The 21,269-nt window shown below is 49.4% G+C and overlaps 1 protein-coding gene across 3 annotated transcripts in view; it reads left to right on the top strand.

The window, feature by feature from the left end:
* The first annotated feature begins 5,186 nt into the window (after positions 1-5,186).
* Positions 5,187-21,269, top strand: part of ANKRD27 (ankyrin repeat domain 27) — a 582,242-nt gene continuing 566,159 nt past the window's right edge. For 2 of the 3 annotated variants that reach the window (XM_078670366.1, XM_078670365.1), the window contains exon 1: positions 5,187-5,279. The gene's annotated coding sequence lies outside the window, so the exon portion shown is untranslated. The remainder of the gene's footprint in view (positions 5,280-21,269) is intronic. The other variant, XM_078670368.1, reaches the window with a different exon arrangement.

The raw sequence follows: 21,269 nt of genomic DNA, 5'->3' as shown, positions 1-21,269 counted from the left end.
CCTCCCTTTCACTCACTCATCCATCCTTACATCCACCCTTTCACTCATACGTCCATTCATTCACCCTTGCACTTATCAATCCATCCATCATTTCACTCATCCACCCACCCACCCATTATCCACCCAACCATCCACCCACCCACCATCCACCCACTCATCCATCCTTTCACCCACCCACCATCCAATCCACTGATCCATCCTTTCACCCACCCACCATCCACCCACCCACTCATCCATCCATCCATCCTTTCACCCACCCACTCATCATCCATCCATCCTTTCCCCCACCCATCATCCATCCATCCGTCCTTCCCCTCATCATCCATCCATTCCCTCATCATCCATCCATCCTTTTCCCTCATCATCCATCCATCATTCAACCCACCCACTCATCATCCATCCATCCTTCCTCTCATCATCCATCCATCCTTCCCCTCATCATCCATCCATCCTTTCACCCACCCCCTCATCATCCATCCATTCCCTCATCATCCATCCATCCTTTCACCCACCCCCTCATCATCCATCCATCCACCCTTCCCCTCATCCATCCATCCACCCTTCCCCTCATCATCCATCCTTTCACCCACCCCCCTCATCATCCATCCATCCGTCCTTCCCCTCATCATCCATCCATCCTTCCCCTCATCATCCATCCTTCTCCTCATCATCCATCCATCCATCCTTTCACCCACCCATCCATCCATCCCCTCATCCATCCCCTCATCCATCCATCCATCCATCCCTCCATCCATCCATCCATCCCCTCATCCATCCATCTTTTCCCTCATCCATCCATCCTTCCTTCCCCTCATCCATCCTTTCCATCCTTTCCATCCATCCATCCATCCCCTCATCCATCCTGCCCCTCATCCATCCATCCTTCCCCTCATCCATCCTTCCTTTCATCCATCATCCATCCTTCCCCTCACCCATCCATCCATCCCATCCATTTATCCTTCCCCTCATCCATCCATCCTTCCCCTCCATCCATCCATCCCCTCCATCCATCCCCTCATTCATCCATCCATCCCCTCATCCATCCATCCTTCTTCTCATCCATCCATCCTTCTTCTCATCCATCCATCCTTCCCCTCATCCATCCATCCTTCCTTCCCCTCATCCATCCATCCCCTCATCCATCCATCCTTCCCCTCATCCATCCTTCCTTCTCCTCATCCATCATCCTTCCCCTCATCCATCATCCAGCTATCCTTCCACCCATACATCCAGCTATTTACATTTTCTCTCCGTCCTTCCCCTCACTCATCAATCCATCCATCCTCTCTCATTATCCATTTATTCAATCTTTCATTCATCCATTCACCCTTTCACTAATTCATCCAGCCATTCACCCATCCATTCACTTACTTACTCGCCCACCTTTCCATATTAATTTTGAGCTGAGCCCTTTTGAGAAGAGACCCATCAGGAACTTCACCCTCGCTGCAGGGGCCGTTCCAGGACTGGGACAGAAGCCACCCAGGGCAGAGACAGGATCCACCACAGGGGGGGACAAGAGCCATCACAGGCGGAGGGGACAGGAGCCATCACAGGTGGGGGTGGACTGGAGCCACCACATGGGGGGACAGGAGCCATCACATGGGGGGCCAGGAGCCATCACTGAGGGGTGGGAACAGGATCCACCAGGGTAAGCACAGGGTGGGCATGCAGTATTCTAGTATCATCTTGGGCTCCTCGCCCCCTCCTGCACAAGACAACGAGAAGACAGACTCTCTGTCCAAAATGCCATCCCCCACTGTGATGTACAGTACTTACAGGAGATACTCTAAGAGAACTGATTGTCCTCCATACTTTATTAATCAGTGTGGGTGTGATTGTGCCATTTCTTTATTGTATTACATTATAGACTGCATGTTTGAAGAACCGAGGTTTGCTTACAATTTAGTGACAGTAATTAAGCTCGGTGAAGAGAAGCACATGCTGCCTCGGTGTAATCAGGGGTGTAATCTGGCCGAGTCTAGGATGTTTGGGGCCCTGGGCAGAAATGGAATGTGTGAGCCCCCCTCTAAATAGCAGAGATGTTGGACCTGCGATAGGCAAGCCCAGCACAAAGGGGGGTAGCTTGGCTTGAGTGACAAGGCGGTAGAAGGCTGTTGTGTTAAGCCGGCTATGACCAAATAATAACTCCCTGCACACCACACAAAAAGAAGGACACCACACCACTGTTATAGAAAAATACGTTTTGTTTATGTAAAAGTTCTCTGGGTTTGAAGGAAGTTCACTTAGGTAATCACATTCACATTTCTTACATGGGTTTGATTAGCTGTGTACTGGTTTCTCAGGAATAAATAGTTGGACTCTAATAAATAAATATACTGGATAAATATCAGGATTCAATACATTAGAATAAATATCAGCAATGACTGGAATAAATATCAGCAATGACTGGAATAAATATCAGCAATGACTGGAATACATATCAGCAATGACTGGAATACATATCAGCAATGACTGGAATAAATATCAGCAATGACCGGACAGTTTCCTAGCAGGTTAGATACTGATCGTTTCACATAAATATCAGAGGGTCATTCTGATATCGCTGCCACCAATTAATCACTTTCAGGGTAAACACATTACGTTTGTCATTCAATGCGGAATGCGTGCTCTTACAGTTTTTGAAGTGTTCACGGGTTCGGTCTCTCTGGCACAAGATACGCGTGATAATCCCTTAGTTGCACTCACAACTCATTGCGCGTATATCTGGAAGATAAAGGCATAAAATGACTACGGCAATTACACTCCGCGGCCAGCCGGTTCAATGCTACTGCTGCCGGAGGAGTCTGTGCGCTTCTGTCAGCGCAGGCGGGGTTTCCGAAGGCGGCTCCAGTTCACGAGTCTTGGGACCGTCGAACGGGCTGCCGGAGGGGCCAAAACACCTGCGCGCACAGTTCAAAATGAGACCGCATCACAGTTCCACAACAACGCGGCAACTTCAGGGGTAGAGACGGCCCACCTCACTTCGGCGGCGCCGGTAAGCGCTCCAGTCAGTATGGCACTTCTCCCAAGGGCGAAGGGGGGTTCCAGGGGCTCCGCGATCCTCCCTCCGAGCTCACTCACGGGGGGGGGTTCCCGCCCACACACCAGCTCCCAAGTCACTCGGGCAGGGCAGAGACAGTAATCTCGCCCAAATGAAGGCCAGCCTTTCCCCGCCCCAGCGCAGCACCTCACCTTCTATCCACAAACAGCGCGTCGACGGCGGTGGGTTCGGAGACGTCCGAACGCCCGCCAGGAGGCACTTAAGTTGAAGGTGGCACTTTTACGAGTTGCAGTTGCGATCTCACCACTGCGGGGCGGTGAGGCTCTAACAATGGCCAAAGTCTCTGAGGGGCAATTGGGCACTCGCTGACCAGGCGCTGAAGGCTAGAGGTCACTGCTCACGCTTCTGACTGGAACGCCAGTCAGGGTCCATGCCAGCAACCTCTGCTGCTCTTCTGCCTGCGCTATCAGCTGCCTCAGGGGGTTAACAGGGCAGGTGTCAATCTGGGGTCAAGTCCTCTTCTTCTGGTGTTCTTTGATCATTCTTTTTATGGCCGCCAGGGACTGGGCCTTTTATAGCCCGTGCCCTAGGAGGCCAGCACGAGCCAGAAGGTTCTAGAACCTTCCCTGGCTATATCAATGACATGGCCCTTTCAAGGTATCTTTTTGGTCATTAGGAGCCACCGTACTGGGCTTCCTAAGGCAGCCATTTTGTGTACTGGTAACTCCTGAGGGGATTCCTGTCAGGTTTGCAGGTTACACAAAGTGCGCCAAAACCTTCAAAGGGTCAGAGGGGCTCCAATGGGAGTCACTCTCATAGGGGACAATGGTGTCCACCATTTTAGGGTTGACAACCCCAGTTGGTTATGCCACTGGTTCTGTCAGGCGCCTTGTACATAGGTGCCAGGAACTTGGTGAGCAACTGGGCATCAAAGAGCATCTAGCCCCATGGGACAACACACAAAAAGGTCCTGGTAGACAAAGAAAAAGCGACAAATTTTAGGAGGCACGGGGGAACAAAATAAATCATAGTGTGAGGGGACTCTCAGAAGCAGACAGGTCTAACAAGAGACATGACGCATTCAGGGCTGTTTGCATGTGAATAGATGTCGCTGCTCCAGAACCTGCAGCCCCTCCCTCTCAGTCACCTTCGAAGCACCTCTTAACAGGTCATCAAGGGCTGGAGGTGTGAGGGTTGCCACCCCGCTGTGCCTCTCCAATGCTGCTGAGTATCTGAGGAGCTTTGGTGCAGCATCGGAGTGAAGAAGGGAGGTGGGTGCAAGCTGTGCCGGCTTTAGGGTGAGGCAACCGGTGCCCTGTTAAAATGACGGTCAAATGGCGTCCGTTAAAGAATCCTTCACGGACAACGGACAGACGGACGAAATTACGGACTGTCCATGAAATTTACGGACGGTTGGTCACCCTAGCTAGTCACCCTAGCTAAAGTCAACCTATTCAATCCAACTACCAGACTCGCATGTCCACAGCTCAAATTAACACACAATTCATTATACTAATCCACGACTAATTCACTTTGGGCTCTGGAGTAGCATCCTACTCGAAACCTCGTCACTGGTAGTAAGCACTTTATAAATACAATTACCACGCTCTCCCGGACCAGGCGACTCAACCACCTTTCACAGGTGACATAACCACCCCATTGCGTTTCAGAAGATGCTGCCGGAACCCTAATTCGGGCACACCTGGCCACAATCCATTCAAGACCCCTACATGTCATGCTTTCTCTCTTTCTAATAGTTATACAAAGCGCGAACGTATTGGAGAGCTTTACATAAGCACCAGTTACGTTACACAAAGTCTCTTACTGCATCACTCAGGTATTTGGTAGAACGTGCGGCTCACAGCGACAGAATTCTGATCACCAGTAAAGGATCCGAGAAAACTTCAGCACATTTCAACGTAACAAAATACTCCAGATGCCTATTAGATACGCTGAGAATAAACAGTCACTTTCTCACTTCCGGGTAGACAGCGCAGCCCCTTCTAGAGCAGCTGGTTCATCACTTCCGAGGGCGGGATCTTCCGGAGCGACTGGGCAGCCCGTTCCGGGGCGGCCCTTTCCTTTCTAACCAATTACGGACTCAGTGTGGCGTTTATGTCACTCAACCCCTCCAAGTACTGGTCCCTAGCCTGCCAGTCATTATAAACGTAGCTTTCCGATTGGCTTATTCTGCTTTCAGTTTTTGAAGTAGTAAACGAGTTGAAAACAAGGCAGACGAGCAACCGGATTTTTAAGAACCCCTACCAGAAAAGAGGTAAGTTGTAGGTGTAAAACTTTCATACGTAATTTCGCTGAACCTGTAGTACACAAGAGTAACGCAGTACACCAGAAGCACTCATTCTTTTCCCTTGGTGGCACAATATTGCAGTCCTTCAATGCATCTGTATACTGGTTGCCATGCTTTATTGCCATATGGCTAAAGTTATAGGCATGTGTGTACATACACACGTTTGTGCTACTGCCCCGCAACATATTTGTTGCCCTGCTTGTAGTGAATTATCATGTTAGAACTGAGAACTCGCAGCAGTTAACATATTCCATTGTTGCCTAATCATTGTGCAGTTACCTTTTAATTGGATTATGGTGTTTATCTGAACGCATAAAATTGAATATGACTACCTAGAAGCGCTAGAGCGTGTTCCTGAATAATACGATCCCTAGTCAGATGCCATTATTTCTGATTCGTTCAAACGTCATGTGAGTTGTGAGTTTACTTTTCAGCCCAGACAGGTCAAGATTTGTGATCGTCTTATTTGGTGTTACTATATATAAAAAAAATTGCAGCCTGTAAATCACGGCATAAAATGGTACCAATTATACCCGAATTCTGAAATATGAAAATGAAGTAAGCTTGGTAGATCCTTTTAGGGTTGCTCAAATATTTGAGTTAGAAAATTCTCTGATAAACATTTTTCAACTACAGCCAGACATGTCAGCTACGTTTCTTCGGCCTCAACATTTAGCTGATTTACTACCTTCGCATGATGTGTTTGTTCCTTGGCCCATGTGCAAATATATACAGTTACGCTCTCGCTACTACAGTAATTTATCACACAAACAGTACAATGACTGGTAGTTATTCATAGAGACAGAAGCAGATTCTTTGGTGTGTTCTTGGTTACAGCAAGAAGATGTTTTATTTTCTCCAGAGACTTGGAATTTCATACAAAGCCAGCCGACACGTGTTTCGTCGTGTACAGTTGAGTCAACACGACTCTTCAGGGCTGATGATACAAGAATAACATATGCAGATTTACTTATGCAGCTTGTCTTGGTCACATACTGCAAATGGTGACAGAGTGCAACCAACATGCAGTAGTGCCGTGCGTCTGGGTTGGCACATGGTGGTCGTGTATAGTGGTGAGGCCACATATTTAGGAAGTGTGTCATGTTGGTTGCACTCTGACTATTTGCTTAGTCCCTTGACTTTTTAGACGGTTAAGGGTGTTTTTCCGCCTGCTCTTCACGCACTACATACCTACGTGTCAATCTAAACCCTGTAACGTATAACTGAGGTAGCGCGCCGGAATGATCTGAATCTCTAAAAACCCCTTTCAAGTGTTTCTTGGCCCATGTGCAGTAGCCCTTCCGCAGAGTGATCAAAGGGATCCGCTGGTAGATTTTCGTTGAGCTATCCAGAAAATGTTTTTCACAAGACGTGGGTTATTTCTCTTGTTGGTGTTACATCTCACTAAATATGACGTGGTTGACTAGTGTTTTTATCCTGTAATGTTTTTAATATTTCTGCATTTCTAATTGTAACTATTTTCTTAAATGATGTACTTCGATTTTTGGACCATTTTTATGTATGTCTGTACTTTTATGGTTTTGAAAATTCGAACCGAATAAAGTATTACTTGACTTGACTTGACTAGTGTAGTATGTTAATATTGAATTGGTAATCGAATGTTGTGAAATGTAATCCATTACTAAATGCTGAATAATTATGTGAAGAATAAATGGACATGTGTTTAATACTTTAGTTTGATGTTTCTTCATTCTTGGTATCATGACTGAGTCGCATGTAGACGCATAAATAAAAGACTGACTTTGAGCAGTGTGCTGCAAGGCAGCACATGGTTAACTTGGGCACAACAGTACGTTCCAAACGCCTACGTGCACGTATACTTTAAGCTTTTTCAAAGTGGTTGATATAATGTATGTAGAAAAGCATAACATTCCTCACAAAACAGTGGATGGAGATCCACTGGTCAACAAACTGAGTTTCATGCTGTTAGTTATGTGGGCTGGAAGTGTTACTGCACGTCTTCTCCCTGTTGACCCACAATGGGCGTGTTTTGTGTGCTCATGGTCTTATATGTATGTGCACCTAATACCATAGCAGCCTGTCGTTCTTTTCTCGTACCTTTTGTGTTACGTTGGGTCATTCTCTGAAACGTTCCAGAGTGTTTGTTGGTGGAGCCTGTTTCCGGTGTGGCTGTCATTGTGAACCTGCACCTTATATTTATTTGAAAAGCATTGTTTTGTATCCTGGTACTAGTATACGATTCATCTTAACATAATTTCCGCAGCTTCACAAATGATTTCTCCTCTTCCGAGGGACCCTTAGGTTAAAATCCTCAACTCCCCTGGGTTAATCTGGTGCGACGGCCATAATTTTTTTATCACCATCTTTGCATTAAGTATCAAAAGGTTCAACAGTTTCTATGACCAAACTTCTTTATTATCTTGGGTTCAGTACATTTAAACATCTGGAAGAATGCATTGCAGGTGGAGTTTTGCATGTACTGTGGTGCCTTGGCAAGTAGTTGCAATACATTTTTAGTTGTTAGTTTGTGTTCTGAAAATGAGTTTTCAATGTCTGTCCCTAAAGTAGGGCAACATTCTGTACTTGAGGTGTGCAAGCACTGCTCTTGTCCTCACCTCTTCGTGCATGCTTGCTTCTTCATGGGGCGTGCATGGCAAACCTGGAAACAAATTCTGGGACCTCTCTCTGCTCATTGGTGCACAGCAGGGTCTCCACAGTCTCCGGTTGCTTCTCCATGGGAGTGAGCAGTGTGCAGAACATTCAATGTAACATGCCTGCTCATGCATTCAATGTTATTCGGTCATGCATGGTCTGGCTGCTAGAATGGCTACAAAAGGTGCATCACGTCAAGAGTACTCGTAACACACCTCATACCTATGTGGATGATGACATAACTATGTCTCTTGCAAGAGCCACTTCGCCAAAAGAAGGCGAGGAAATACATCACAGAGGAGACACTATAAAGGAATTTCACACTTACTCGCCCTTGCCTTATACCCCATTCTGCTTCAACCTATCGCCCAAGCCTGGTGGAAGCCGATAACTTATGAGCACAGGCGGCCACTTTTTTTTTGGTTGAATATTTTTTATTACATTTTTGCTCAACACAACATACAGCGGTAAATTCGACATAATAAAGTATATATTGCAGTACATCTCCATTTGTATTTTTGTGCCCGCAAGGTGGTGGAGCAAAACATTATGTTCTATGTTACAGATACTTATCAATGACATTAATTCACTTCCGAATCTGTCAACAGATGGTACCGTACAAAGCTGCAGCTGAACATAATACAAAAAACATAATACCGCTTAACTAATATGCCTGTCCTATGATTACTATAACTATGATGCCGATTTATGTGTCGCTCATGCGTGGTGCGAACTACCGGGGTTCTTCTGTGGTGTTTACTTCAATAACGATAAGATAGGGGAGGAATTGTGCAGTACGGAATGCCGTACTGTGTGGGGGGTGTAACAGAGACTGACCAAGGGTATGGGCCTGCTGTGTCCGTTCGTGGCGCACGCTTGTGTGCATCTTAACGCCTCTCTTTAGTGTATAGTTTGGCGTAGATGTATAGTGTCCCAGGCATATCCGCTGGTGGGGACGTCCGCGCCGCTGAAAGGTTACCCGCTAGTATGTGTGACATGAAGGCTAGATTCTATAGTTGTCATTTAGTGATGCCAGTCTACAGGTTGTGTCCTAGACATTGGGTGTGGGGTCTGGGATTCCAGTATCTTGTGTTCGGCAATCAGCCAGTGCCTGTGGGAAGGGCCCCTTGGGGATTTCCAGGCCATAGCCAAGGTGCGTTTGGCCAGAACCAGCACCGAGTCCAAGAATTTGTTGAGATTTTTTCGACAGGCATTCCGTTTTGTTATACCTAACAAGTAGTGCGCACCCTGAGCTGAGATTGTGGATCTCGTTGCTGTTGTCTGTATCTCAGATACTTCCCCCCAGTATGTTGTGATGTGGGAGCATGTCCAGACCATATGGACAAAATCAGCACCTGAGTTATGACATCTGGGTCATATATAGATGGAGGTCGGGTACATTCACACCAGCCTTTGCAGAGTTAAATACGTGTGTTTGTAAATAGTTGAATTGAGTGAATTTTAGTCTAGCATTCAATTAAATGGACTAGGAGTTCCCTATGCACTGCTTCCATTGCTTGTCTGTTATTTCAGTGGAGAGAGCCGCAGTATTCATGCAGTGGGGACAATGAGGGGGCTGTGTCTATTCTAAGGGAGGTATAGATGGCCGTAATGGCCCTCTTGCCTGTCCCATGTGTCAGTAGTGTCTGCAGGGCTTCAGAAGTTGGGGGTTTCGTGCTCATGTCCCCTGAAGTACGTGTTGCACGCTGCGTTAGTGTCGCATAAAGAAGGAACATTCTGGGTGACCCACCGTGCTCATCCATCAGAGTGTCAAAATCGCACAGAGTCAGTGAAAAGGTCACCCCATGTTGTCAGGCTGGCCGCCTGCCATTCAGCCAGTTCTGGGCGCTTTAGGCGGGTATATGTCCCTGGTAATACCTCAATGGGGAGATCTGGGGCATACGGTGGAGGACAACATTTGGATATTACGTAGTCTAACCAGGCATTACGGGCAGCCCAGAGCAAGGTGCATTCTACAGCACCCTGGAGTGGGGTTTTAGAGCCCGATATCCATTCAAGCAGGTCTGGTTGCATTAGCACCATTGCCCAGGTGTCTAGCTCAGCCAAGTTCTTGTTTGCGAACCAGCACATGGGCCACTGGAGCTGAGCGGTTGCATAGTATAGCTCGTAGTTAGGTACTCCTAGGCCTCCCTCCGATATGGGGAGGTGAAGGTTCGAGAGGTCGCGCCTTGCCCTGGAATCGCCCCATATTAAATATATTAGTAACGACCTCAAATCTTTGAATATCTCCTGGTTTGATTTATAGGGGAGGACGGTGAAAAAAATATAGGAGCCTGGGGGAGGAGGAGCATCTTAGATATAGCTCTCTGGCCCATGGGGGAGAGCAGAAGAGTGGTCCAAACAGAAGTGTCGCTCTGGCGGTGGTGACCACCTTACCCAGGATGCCGTTGATCAGATCAAACGGGGAATGGTAGACCTGGACTCCTAGGTATTTGAACGAGTCAAACGCTCTGGTAAGTGGGGTGGGATGTTGCCGCTGACGGTGTTCGGTTGGGATGGGTGACATCGGGAATAGAACTGACTTATCCCAGTTGATTTTTAAGCCCGATAGCCATGCATGGGCGTCTAGTAATGCAACCAAGCCCTGGAGCGCTTCACCCTGGTTGCAGAGGTAAATCAGTGCATCATCCGCATACAGGGACACTATGTGCCACTGCATGTGCACTCGCATGCCCCAGTCAATGACGTGGCTGCGGAGCGCACAGGCCAGGGGCTCCATGGCCAGGGAAAATAGGAATGGTAAGAGTGGGCAGCCTTGCCTGGTTCCACACTCGCGGTCCTAACTAATGATCATTGTAATTTGGGCCATATACCCCTAACAGCACTATCCACGGCTATCTATGATGCAGATTCCCATTACGTACCTGCCTCCCGGGTCAACATGAACTTCCTTTAACTGTATCTTTGATTTACAGTCTAATCATATCAGTACTCCACAGGCATGTGATGTGAATCCTGCTGCGCAGAAGCGGCAGAGCTAATGCTGCTGGGAGAGTGTGCTACTATTTTGTGCGAAGTATTTCCCCTGTACTACAGTGATGTGCTCTGCATGTCTTTTAAGGTATGCTACCACCTTTCGGACTTTCCTATGGTAGTTAAGCCCTTTCACATTCCATGTAATACATCTAATCTGCGTGCTGGCTTCGCTATTTCCCTTATAATTCACGTCTACATGTATACAATCAGAATTTGTAATCCTCTAGCATTTCCAGTCAAGCAGTACATTTCCCTTCGTTTTTAGTAACTTGGAACTCAAAAACATACCTAAATACAACCCTCCCATGCCAGTGGCAATTAAACTTTGCATGGCTGAACTTACTCCCACCGCCTCCCTACTCTGTGTACTTCGTACTCCAAATAATAATTTACTATTAAGATAAGGTGTATAACACATGGGGGTGGATGTTGCCTGCCCCAGTTTCTTCCCAATACCCAGCTAGTAATGTTGACGCCATTATAGCTGTACCACTCTTGTGATCAAAGTCTCCATATGTTTGTAATTATATTCATCTCCCCCTTTACTACAATTCATAGGTGTACTCAGCTGTCTGATCCATCCCGACCTAGTGACCATGTATCTTCTACAGTCCAAATTGCATACATCAGAATAGTCTTACCAGGATTACAGGACCATGGTTGAATTGGGCTTCCAGAGAGGGCCGCTGCAATTCTGAAGCAACCTTGCACCCTCTCCGCCTCTCATAGCAAAGAGAGCAGGGGGTGGGAAGGAATGGAATAGGACAGTAGGCCCCCAAGTCCAACCGCCTGAGGAACATGTTCTCTACAGTTTGATCAAATAGTTCCTCTTGGTATAAGCGTACTCCTCTCTTAATATCTACCAGCACTGTTCATTCTTCCACATCCTGAGTGTCGTCATCTTCATTGGGAGTGGAATCAGGAGTGTCTTTTGCTCCTCTGTCCTCCTTTGCGTTTGAGGAAATGGAGTACCAACTTGGGATCCGTGAAGTAATGGACTTTACCTTCGGGTATGATTCAACTTGGCCGGGTACATCATGCTGTATTCCATATTTAGCTCTCTCAGTCTTTTCTTTGCTGGGAGAAACTGTCAACGAGCCTCTTGTACATGTTGCGTAAAGTCAGGGTAAATAGCTAGTCCCGCACCTTCATGCCACAACACTTTCAACTCTCTTGGCTTGCGAAGTGCAACATCTCTGTCCCTGTAGTTCAATATCCTTGCTATTATTGGACGGGGTGGAACCCCTGGGCCATCCTCTGTGCTAAAGAACAGTGGGTGCATTCTACTACAAATATATCAGAGAAGGTGTCTCTACCTAGCAGTTCCACCAACAGTCGCTCCACATATTGCTCCATGTTCGTTACATTTGTAGATTCCGCAACACCTATTCTTATATTATTTCGCCTGGACCTTGCCTCCAAATCTTCTATCTTTGCTTGCAATACATGCAGGAATTTGTCCACTTTCTGTTGCGCTTCTGAGTTTGCATTTATTGTATCTTCAGCGTCTGAAATTAGTTTCTTGGCATTATCCAACCTTTCTGCTTGTTTATCCAGTCTTTCTGACATCCTGTCCATATGAAACATGAGGGCATCTATTTGTTCTATTTTTGTCAGGCTGCGTTGCATAGTAGTTAGAATTTGTTTAAGGTCCTCGTTCTCTGGAGGGTCTGCGGCCTCAGAACCCAAGCACAGGGTGGCAGCATCCTTCTCTTTACGTCTAGTAGATTTCCTCAGTTCAAAGGGAAGTTTAGCTTGAGTTTTAGCAGTTTTTCCCATCGCGGTTCACAAGGTCTTTTGTTTGAGGAATGTAGTTGCGGGGGCTGCAAGCTGTTTTCCCTATTGTGTGCTTACTCGCCCCCTGCCGTCCTGTGTTCCAGACCCTTGCTCCCGTCCAGGGTATGTGGCTCTATGATTCAAGCTTGCCGTTGTATACTTTTTGTGAACCTCCGTACTGCTCGAGGTTTCAGCCCGCTTCCAATGCCATACTTTTATCAAGGTGGGCTAACTGTCTGTATTGCGCGTACTAACAAAAATCATGTGCGTTGCAGTTCACTATTTAGGCGGCCTTGTTATGCACAACCAGACATGTGTTGCAGCACAAGACTGCAGTAATGCGCCAGCTCAGTCTATCACATCTTGCCCATATGTCCGCTGGTCACAGTCACATAGGGCAGTACTGTGTTCTCAGAAGCCCCACCACGGACCGCGCTTGGAGCCCTCTGTTCTGGGGGTCTGTTAAATTCTGTACACACTGTGCATCCTCTGCGCAGATCCTCTGCAATCCAGGAGCAGCAGCCGAATCGCCGGTATCTCCAATTTTTCATCACGCTGCATGCGCTCTGGGCCCGCTCCCCACACCCTAGGTTCCTACTCCACTTTGGCCTACTTGCAGGTCACCTCTGTCGCCAGTGGCTGCGTCACACCATCAACTGTGTCCATAGGCTTCCTCCCCATTTTGCTTCTGTCTTGGGTAGTCTGTTTCCCGGGGGGGCCCCCACACCAATTAATAGACCTCTCCACGTTGAACGCCGCCCTCCGCTACCCACAATATTTGGGTTCCCAGTCTCGAGCAGCTTCGATATCGCGCTGGCCTCTGCACTCTCGGGTGCAATTTCTGCCACACATTGTCTTGCGTGGTTCGGGTGGCAATCTCTGCAGTTACAGCGCCTGTCTGGTGCTGCGTGTGGAAAGTGTCTTAGGTTGTAGCTGCCTGTGATATAAATTACGGAGTCGTCTTAGAGGATTATGTAGCTGGGGCTCCGGAGCTATGCTATGCTGCTGCCATCTTGGAACCAGCCAAGTTCTGCCCTCAAGTAAGCTATTTAAAGGTGGGATGGAAAGGAGATGTATATGCCACATGCCTCCTTCCCTGAACAAGAAATGCCAGACATTCCAGTGCCTGCTCCTTCACTCCTTATTCAAATACATACCTCATTAGCTGGGAGTAGTAGACCCTGTCATGGCATTAGAAAAATGTTGAAAAATAAGGCAGCTATGTCTTCTCATTTTATGATAAGAATGGACCTGGTGCTATTTTGGGGGCCAAACCTTGCCTTAATAGTATCTGAATATTGGCCTTGATCCGAGACACAACGCTTTTAATAATTGTTGTTGGAAAAGGAATTAGGAAAATGGGCCAATAATTGACCAAATAGGCAGGGTCCAGTGTAGAGGGATATAAGCCGCTTGTTTCCATATAGCAGGAGCCATTCTATTATCGAAGAATAGACTACATCTCCGAGTGAGGGCTGGAAAATTGACCTCACTGGCATGTTTGATGTAGTTCAACAGGAATGTGCCCAAATGAAAGCCCAATTTAATAGTGTCAATTTTGGCATGCAATGTATCCTCTGAAAGAATTGAGAAAGAGGAGAGCATGTGTGGAGGTTGATTGGTGGCAAACGGATAATAGAAGTGATGGTGGTAGATTGTAACTTTTAAGTATGAGGAAAAAGCGGCAGTAGTCAGCTCGATTTTGAATGGGGGAAAAAAGCTTGTTACAGGTAGAAAATTGAACACTGCGATTTTCTTTTCTTTTTTTTTTTATTTTTATTTTTTATGTTCTTGGTTTTAGTCAGTCCACAAGTAGACATTCGGCCCCTGACATAGAAGTGTCACATGCCGAAATATCATTGTACCACAGAGCCTGAGGACAGTCCCACAAACAATTTATCTCCTAATCACAACCTAGGAATCTAGAATTGAGCAGCTAAAATTGTTAAAATTCTCTGCACCAGTAGATATATTTTCCTAGAAGAGCGAAGGCTAAACTAAAAGTAGTAGATTGTTCTGGGTTAGGGGGACTATCTGTTGTACACTTTAGGAGGCAGTGAAATATTGACTGCCAATATTTCTACAGACTCAAAATATTGATCACAAACGGATGAATTGTGAAACAAATTTTCAATTGGAGAAAAAGAAATGGATATCTTATATCTTGGCCCACAGTTAAATAATGAGATTTTGTTTTTACTCTGAGAACCAGTATTGAGTAATAAGCTTTTTTTTTTTTTGTAAAATGTGTTTTTATTCAAAAAATTTCAGAAAAAAGGGGGAAAGGAAGGGGGAAAGAAAAGGGATAAAGAAAAAACATACAGGCGACAATTCCGCCACAAATCCCTCACAGGGGAAGCTGTAATAAGTACTTAAGAATAGAAGCGTGAAGCGGCTGAGAGAGGTGGCATGCACAGCAGCGAAGTCCAGAAATAAGTCCAGTGCCAGCTCGAAAGTTCTCAGGCCGAAGCCCACACGCAGTCTGAGGGTCAGCAGAAGAGGAGTGCAAAAGTAATACAGAAGCCCTGCATCCCCAGGAGCTAAACAGTGTCGCAACAATTAACAAAAACCCGCACCTAACTGGTTTCCCCCCCACCCCCCACCCCCCCAGTGGTGACGACACAGACACTCTCGCACCGTACTAAGCTGCAGAGGCATGCAATCCGGTCATATTTGAAACAGGTGGAGTGCACGGAGTGTGGGTGGGCACACCGCAGATGGCAGCCCAGATGACAAGAAACGGACCAGTGGCCCCCAACGGAATAGAAAGTTTTTAAAGTTGCCCAGGAAGATGTCCGCCATTCTCTCCATACTCAGTAGGCCCCACAGTCTCGCATGCCACAATGATATAGCTGGGACATGTGGTTTCTTCCAAGCTGCCGCCAACGTAAGCTTAGCTGCCCCTAAGCAAAGCCATTGAATGCGCTTGTCCGCCTTAGTCTGATGTTCCAATAATGGATCTCGGAGACCCAGCAGGACATGAGCCACAGAATCCGAGATCGGATACCCCAGTATCTCCTTGATGTGGGAGAGTATTTCCGTCCAGAAAGGGCGAATGATCGGGCAGTCCCACCAGATGTGGTGGAAGTCCCCCAATAGGCCACACCCTCTCCAGCATCTATCCGAAGAAGTAGGGAATATACGGTGGAGCTTGGCCGGGTATAAATACCAGTCATGCATGGTTTTCAAGTGGGCTTCCCTAAGGTTCACTGAATGGTTGTGCGTCGCTATGTTCCTCCAGAGGTGCTTCCATTCAGCGTCAGAGATGTCTCGATCCAAAAGGACCTCCCACTGTTCCATGTATCGAGGGCGCGGGGCAACCGCAGTGGCCAGAAGCAGCCCATACAAGAAGGAGATCGTCCCCCGCATTGCAGAAGTGCGGAGCAGAAAGGACTCGAAGGGGGAAGGCGGTCGTGTAGCGGCCTCGCCGATCTCCGCCGATGTCACCCAATGGAGCAGCTGGGCATGGCGAAAGCGCTCAGTGACCGGAATCCCATAGTCGCGCATGCAGTTGTGAAATGTGAGGGGAGTCCTCCCGTGGAACAAGTGCGTAAGTGCCCTACAACCTCCCTCTCGCCACAGCCTAAAGGGTCCCTCCTGTAAGGCCGGTGGAAAGGCCGGGTTGAAATGAATGGGGGTGAAAGGAGATGGAAACGTGGTCCAACGGTCGTCGCCAGTGACCGTGTCCCACACCTTCAGAACCGTGCTGGTAGGAGTGCTAATGTAAGCATTCTTAGGTCGGTCCGCTTTGGGCTTCCAGATCAGATCCCAAACCGACCTCCCCGCCACGGCCCTGTCCATATGCAGCCAGTGTTTCTCTGAGAGCTGCTGGGACCATTCCACTATCACCCGTAGCTGCGCAGCCTTATAGTATAGAAGCATATCAGGGAACCCAACTCCTCCTTCCTTCCGCGGTCGTCGCAGCGTCGTAAAGGGAATACGAGCCCGTCCACCCTGCCAGACGAACTTCAGCATCAACGTCCGTAATCGGCAGAAGAAGTCCATGTCAATAGGAATAGGGAGGGCCTGGAAAAGATAAAGAAATTTAGGTAGGAGGACCATTTTAAGAGCATGTATCCTGCCAAGCCACAAGAGGAATTTCGGTTTCCACCGATCCAGTTCATTCCGTATCGTGGCCAGCAAGGGGGGAAAGTTAGCCGCGAACAGGGATCCAATAGTAGGCGCCAGATGCACTCCCAGATATAGTAGGGAGGCAGGAGCTCATGGTAGGGCCGTCAGCAAGCGCAACCGGTCAACTTCCGCAGGGGACAGGGTTAGGTTCAGAATGTACGACTTGTCGAAGTTGACTCTGAATCCCGCCACTGCTTCAAACCGGGAGAGCTCCTCGTGAACATGCGGCAAGGACTGAATCGGGTCCCCTAAGGACAACAGTACATTGTCCGCAAAAAGGGATATTTTATGCTGTTCCCCCGTGAAGGGAAGGCCCTTGATTTGATCCTTCTCCCGGATTGCCAGGGCCAGGGGTTCGATACTCAAGGCAAAGAGGAGAGGGGAAAGGGGGCATCCCTGTCTCGTACCCCTGGAGTGAGGGAAGCAAGCAGACCGATGTCCGTTAATCAAGACCCTCGAGGTAGGGCTATTATAATTCGCACGAATCATCGTGAGGAATTGGCGCGAAAACCCGAAGGCGGATAGGGTGCGAAACATGAATCCCCAATCGACACGATCGAACGCCTTCTCTGCATCTAGCCCCACTAGCACTGCCGGAATGCGGAATCTGGTAGCCTTCTCTATCAAATGCAGCACCCTCCGTAAGTTGTCATGAGTTTGCCGTCCCTTAATGAAACCGGACTGGTCCGGATGTATAATAGCCGGCATCAGATCTTGTAGCCGGCGGGCGATGATAGAGGAATATAATTTAGCGTCCACATTCAAGAGGGCTATCGGGCGGTATGAGGCGCATCTGGAGGGGTCCTTCCCCTGTTTGGGGATCACGGTGATCATGGCCTCGGCCATAGTGCCAGAGGTCTCCCCAGTGGCCGCCATTTCGTTGAAGAGGGAGACCAAGCAGTCAACCAGTTCAGAAGCAAACGATTGGTAGAAATAAGCGGTATACCCGTCCGGGCCGGGAGCCTTATTAGGCTTCAAGGCCTTGATCGCTTCGAGCACCTCCTCCCTGGTGAAGGGAGCCGTCAGCTGTTCGTTCCGGTCATTAGAGACCTGCGGGAAGGGAAGGCCCGATAGAAATGCGTCTTGCGCACTCTGATCTAGGGAGTCACCCTTATAAAGTGCCGCGTAGAACCGGCCAAAGATGTCCGCTTTATCCCCATCCCGGTGATGCACTGAGCCCCCCGAATCCCGAATCCCCCCTATATATTCTTTCTCCCTTTTCTCTCGAAGTTGACGGGCCAAATGTCGGCCCACCTTGTTCCCCTGTGCGTACGACACTCGACGCAGTCTGCGGAGGGTAAACTCCGCACGGTTGTTGTAATGGGCTTTCAGCTTCCCCCTGACAGCCGTCGGAGTGTCGCGCGAGATGGGTTCAGTTTGTGAGCCCGCTCCAGGCCCTCGAGTTCAGCCTCCAATTTCTCCCGTTCTTCCCTCCTCAATCGATTAATGGCCGCATTAAGGCCTATGCAGGTGCCCCTCAAGGAGGCCTTACAGGCGTCCCAAGTGTTGAACACAGACGTGTCTGAGGCTGGGTTGAGCGCCAGGAACTCCTTGATGGCTTTCCTTAGCTCCCTACAGGAGGTATCATCTCGCACTAATGCCGCCGGGAAGTACCATTTCCGAAAGCCATCCCCCCTCACTGACCACTGTAGCAGGAGTACCAACAGGCTATGATCTGAGACAGAGAGCGGAAAGATCCTGGAATCGCGGACATCCCCTCTAAGCGCCTGGCTCAAAAATATATGATCTATGCGGGAATAGGTGTGATGCACGTGGGAGAAAAATGTATAGTCCGGGGCCTGTGTGTGTACGGCGCGCCAGCCAGCTATCAGCCCCAACTCCCCCATCTTGTCTTTCGTTGCGGTGGAGAAAACACCTGAGTCCGTCCTCTGGGCACGGGAGCTGTCTAAGGTTTGGTCCCACACCATATTGAAATCCCCCATGGCAAACAGATGGCCCTCCACAAAGCCTCCCACCTTATCCATCAGTCCCTGAAGAAAGCTATTCTGTTGGGCATTGGGTACATACACCACCACAAACGTACATAGACGGCCATAAAGCACCCCTTTGACCATCAACCACCTGCCTCTTTGTCACAACACACTCCCATAGGCTGGAATTGGATGGATGCCCGGAAGAGAAGCGCCACCCCCTTGTGTTTAGTAGAGGCCGAAGACCTATAGATGAGGGGATATTGCCTGTGTCGGAGCCGGAGCTCGTCCTTGCGTGCTAGATGGGTCTCCTGGAGGCCCACCACATCTAGATGATGGTCCAACAAATATTTCCATAGCTTTTGGCGTTTCTGCGGGGAGTTGAGGCCTTTCACGTTCCATGTGCCAATGCTAAGAGGCATGAGGAAACTTCAGACCCCACTGCTTCACAATAGCCAGAACCACAAATCTCCAATCACCCCATACTCCACACACCCAACCTCCCCCCTCCTCAGCCAGCCCCCCAGCTCACACCAGATCAGACCCCTCCCCAACCACCGTCCATTCCCGCTCCTAGTCCCCTGCACCCAATTCCCCCGGTCATAGGGTAAGGAGTCTAACAGATAACTGCTCCTCGGAGCACAATACGGAGAGACAAATGCCATCAAGGACCAGTTATTCGAAACCCCCACACGAGCAGCACCTAGAGCAAGCATCCAGCAGTCGCCACCACCACTCAACCCACCCCAACACCCACCCCAACCGAACACCCCAATAACCCAGAATAAGAAACAAAAATAGTCCTGAATGAAACAAACCCTGAGCGAAACTTCCCAGGGGGCGGGGTCGGGGACCCAACAATGGATCTCCCAGGGCCGAAGACCGGGACGTCTTCTTAGAAAGTACATACATATCCCCGGTACTTGAATATACGTGTCCCTCCGGCACCCTGGGCCAGCTGTCCGATGATCAGGCCGCCCCGGAGCTCTGCTGAGAAGACATCAGCGTTGCGGAGGCCACAGAGGCCACCGCACTCCCTCTCCTGTAGGCTAGACGTGCGATCAGGTCTCCTGCGACTCGTCTCCGGACCCACTCTGTGCCAAGATGAGGAGCGTCGTCTCCTCCGCGGTGAAGGACTGCGAGGGCCAGGCGCAGGGGCCTCGTCGTCAATCCCCAGAAGCTCCTTCGCCTCCCGAAGGGACCGGATCTGTGCCAGTCTATTCTGCCATCGAAAGACTATGCGGAAGGGGTGACCCCAGGAGTAGGAGATGTTGTGCTCTCGCAAATAGGCTGTGACCGGGCGAAATTCGCGCCTCTTCTGGAGCGTCGTGGCTGCCAAATCTTGATAGAGCTGAGGACGATGTTCCCGGAACTGCAAGGAGGGAATGTCCCGTGCCTTCCTAAGGATTCGCTCCTTGAGTTGGAAGTCGTGCACACATACAAGTATGTCAGGAGGAGGACCACCATTTCGCCTGGGCAGCCCCACTCTGTGGACTCTATCCATCCTGATTTCTTGCAAGTCCTCATCGTCCAGGATTTGAAGAAAGAGCGCCTGCACATAGCCTCGGAGGTCTCCCGCTTCGCCATCCCAAGGTACCGCCCGTATGCGGATGTTGTTCCGACGGGAACGATTCTCCAGGTCCTCCGCGTGAGCCTGTAAGTCTATGTTCTGTTACATAAGACGGAGCATGTCCTGTTGCAGTAGGTGGACGTCATTGGCCATGCTGAGGTCGTGGTCTTCCAGCGTGGCCACTCTCTCTCCGAGACCGTCGACGTCCCTCCGCACCTCGCGGAGATCCGACGCAAGCTGGGTGCGGAGCTCAGAGATATCTTCTTTGATCGAGGCGAAGAGTTCCGTCATGAAGGCCTTGGTGGCCGGGGCCTCATCATCTGTTCTCCCAGGCGAAGCACTAGGGCCAGGGGAGGCCGGTGGCTGGGAGCTCTTGGATGTCCCCTCCTTACCAGGTTTCCCCTTGCGTTGCGTGGAAGCCATTGCCGTCGCACCACTCCGCCCGGTGGAAAGGCGAGAAAGCACTGCGCAGGAGAGCGGAGCCCGCCAGGTCCCGCTATTAGACCCAGGCGGGAATGCTGCCCAGCGGTCACAAGCAGCCCCCCGGCCCTGCAATGGCCAAGAAGATCCAGGCGCTTCAGGCCGATAGTCCCCGTAGCTCCAGTACACAGACGTGTCGCGCCAAAACAGGGGAGAGCGCGGTGGTCTAGCAAGTGCTGTCCCGCCTGAGGCCTGCAGCGTAGGTGAAGCTCCACCGGGCCTGGGAGCCGATCGAGACGCCCACTGGCTTCTCCCACTGGGCCTGCAGCTAGGTCCGGTCAGGGCCCCGAAGCGTAGCCCCCCGGCCAAGGCTTGCCTCCAGGCGTCGATGGGGTCCTGACCGCTCAAGTAAATCGTCTTCTGGGGGGCCCTGATGCCCCTCTCTGAACTGCCTCAGCGTGTCTCCTCCGACCCCTCGACTTGAGTAATAAGCTTTTA

The sequence above is a fragment of the Lissotriton helveticus genome, chromosome 12, assembly GCF_964261635.1.
Source record: "Lissotriton helveticus chromosome 12, aLisHel1.1, whole genome shotgun sequence".
Classification (NCBI taxonomy): Eukaryota; Metazoa; Chordata; class Amphibia; order Caudata; family Salamandridae; genus Lissotriton; species Lissotriton helveticus.
The sequence above is the reverse complement of the archived record's forward strand: the minus strand, read 5'-3'. Positions and strand labels throughout refer to the sequence as shown.